Here is a 2,500-nt window from a genome sequence, read left to right as displayed (position 1 = left end):
CTCCAGACAAGGGTTCGTTTTCGCCGAAGAGAAAGTGGAAACTTCAGTTCGCCACAGTGTGCGTCACATGAGTTGTCCACATACGGCACCTTTTAACAGCTCAGACCCAAGAAAGACAGACAGACAGAGACGGACGGACGGGGTGCTGGGACGGGGTCTGTTTTCTACCAGCTGCACATTTCTGCTGCAGCAGAAAGGCTCGCCGCCATTGCCAGCGTCAGGAAACTCGACTCGGTACGCCCTCGGACGCCGTATGTCAGTATTATTTTTATGGCTCCTATTTTCCATTAGACCCCGTAAACCTTCCCAGTCCTCCTCCGTTAGACCGGCACAGGAAAATGTGACATCACCGTTTCTCCCAAAACTGGCCGAGCTCGCAGAAGAAGAAATGGCTTTTATGAATTCTGATGTCAGATGTTTTCCAGAGGGCCTGCGAGTGTGTGTGTGTGCGCGAGTGTGTGTGTGTGTGTGTTTGTGCGTGTGTGTGTGTGTTTGTGCGTGTGTGTGTGTGTGTGTGTGTGTGTGTGTTTGTGCGTGCCAGTGAATATGAACGCGTCTGTTTCCATCTTACTATGTTTTCTTAGTCGGTTAAACGTCAGGATATATGAAATTTCAAAACCCTGGAAAAAACACAAGTACAAATGGAGACACGTAGAAAATAACACACACACACACGCGAACGCACAGCTGATCCGGTCTGTGCAGCAGCAGCAGCAGCAGCAGCAGCAGCAGCAGCCGATGGAAACACAACGGTTTACACTTTTCACTGCATGTGGAAAACCATAACCGTGCACACCCAGCCCCATACTGCACACACGGTACGACAACAACAGGAAAACCATGCGGACACAGGAAAGTACACAACAACATCGCTGCAGGTGCACACCTGTATGTTTACAAGTGTATTCTGGATGCCCATGCTGTAAGAGCAGGAACACACACAATTATGTGTGTGTGCAATCACACACATGCATGCATGCATGCATGCACGCACTCACACACACTCACACACACACACACACACACACACACACACACACACCTAGAAAGGCCTACCTCTAATGGGAGTGTTTCATATCATGTGTGTGACAGCTTGTCCTCCCTGCAACCACGTCCCCCCGCCGCCACCACGTCCCCCCTGCCACCACGTCCCCCCTGCCACCATGTCCCCCCCTGCCGCCACCTCCCCCCCTGCCACCACCTCCCCCCCTGCCACCACCTCCCCCCTGCCACCGCCTCACGTCAGCTCAGCACCCTGAGTGAAAACTACGCCGCAGCCAGACACAGAAAGTTCATCAGCACCAAGTCCGTACCTGGTCCCTCCTGCAGTCCTCTCCCTCCTCTCTTCAGTCTCCTCTCCCTCCTCTCTTCTGTCTCCTCTCCCTCCTCTCTTCAGTCTCCTCTCCCTCCTCTCTTCTCCCTCCTCTTTTCTGTCTCCTCTCCCTCCTCTCTTCAGTCTCCTCTCCCTCCTCTCTTCAGTCTCCTCTCCCTCCTCTCTTCAGTCTCCTCTCCCTCCTCTCCTCTCCCTCCTCTCTTCAGTCTCCTCTCCCTCCTCTCTTCAGTCTCCTCTCCCTCCTCTCTTCTCCCTCCTCTCTTCTGTCTCCTCTCCCTCCTCTCTTCAGTCTCCTCTCCCTCCTCTCTTCAGTCTCCTCTCCCTCCTCTCCTCTCCCTCCTCTCTTCAGTCTCCTCTCCCTCCTCTCTTCAGTCTCCTCTCCCTCCTCTCTTCAGTCTCCTCTCCCTCCACTCTTCTGTCACTTCTCCCTCCTCTCTTCTCCCTCCTCTCTTCTGTCTCTTCTCCTTCCTCTCCCTCCACTCTCCTGTCTCTTCTCCCTCCTCTCTTCTGTCTCCTCTCCCTCCTCTCTTCAGTCTCCTCTCCCTCCTCTTTTCTGTCTCCTCTCCCTCCTCTCTCCTGTCACTTCTCCCTCCACCCTTCTGTCACTTCTCCCTCCTCTCTTCTCCCTCCTCTCCCTCCTCTCTTCTGTCTCCACTCCTCCACTCTCCTGTCTCTTCTCCCGCCACTCTTCTGTCTCCCCTCCTTCCTCTCTTCTGTCTCTTCTCCCTCCTCTCCCTCCACTCTCCTGTCTCCTCTCCCTCCTCTCTCCTCTCCCTCCACTCTTCTGTCTCCTCTCCCTCCTCTCTTCTGTCTCCTCTCCCTCCACTCTTCTGTCTCTTCTCCCTCCACTCTTCTGTCTCTTCTCCCTCCTCTCTTCTGTCTCCTCTCTCCTCTCTTCTGTCTCCTCTCCCTCCACTCTCCTGTCTCCTCTCCCTCCACCCTTCTGTCACTTCTCCCTCCTCTCTTCTGTCTCCTCTCCCTCCACTCTTCTGTCTCTTCTCCCTCCACTCTTCTGTCTCCTCTCCCTCCTCTCTTCTGTCTCCTCTCCCTCCACTCTTCTGTCTCTTCTCCCTCCACTCTTCTGTCTCTTCTCCCTCCTCTCTTCTGTCTCCTCTCTCCTCTCTTCTGTCTCCTCTCCCTCCACTCTCCTGTCTCCTCTCCCTCCAC

General features: G+C 54.5%; 1 protein-coding gene across 2 annotated transcripts in view; it reads right to left on the bottom strand.

The window, feature by feature from the left end:
• Window positions 1-2,500, bottom strand: part of zbtb7b (zinc finger and BTB domain containing 7B) — a 43,550-nt gene that overhangs the window by 18,759 nt on the left and 22,291 nt on the right. Inside the window, exon 1 of one of the 2 annotated variants that reach the window (XM_056286308.1) lies at window positions 1,314-1,401. The exons of the other annotated variant lie outside the window; for it this stretch is intronic. The gene's annotated coding sequence lies outside the window, so the exon portion shown is untranslated. Of the gene's footprint in view, window positions 1-1,313; window positions 1,402-2,500 lie in introns of those variants that run through there. 2 annotated transcript variants of the gene reach the window in all.

The sequence above is a fragment of the Lampris incognitus genome, chromosome 9, assembly GCF_029633865.1.
Source record: "Lampris incognitus isolate fLamInc1 chromosome 9, fLamInc1.hap2, whole genome shotgun sequence".
Taxonomy (NCBI): Eukaryota; Metazoa; Chordata; class Actinopteri; order Lampriformes; family Lampridae; genus Lampris; species Lampris incognitus.
Note: the sequence above shows the minus strand (reverse complement) of the source record. Positions and strands in the feature narration are given on the sequence as shown.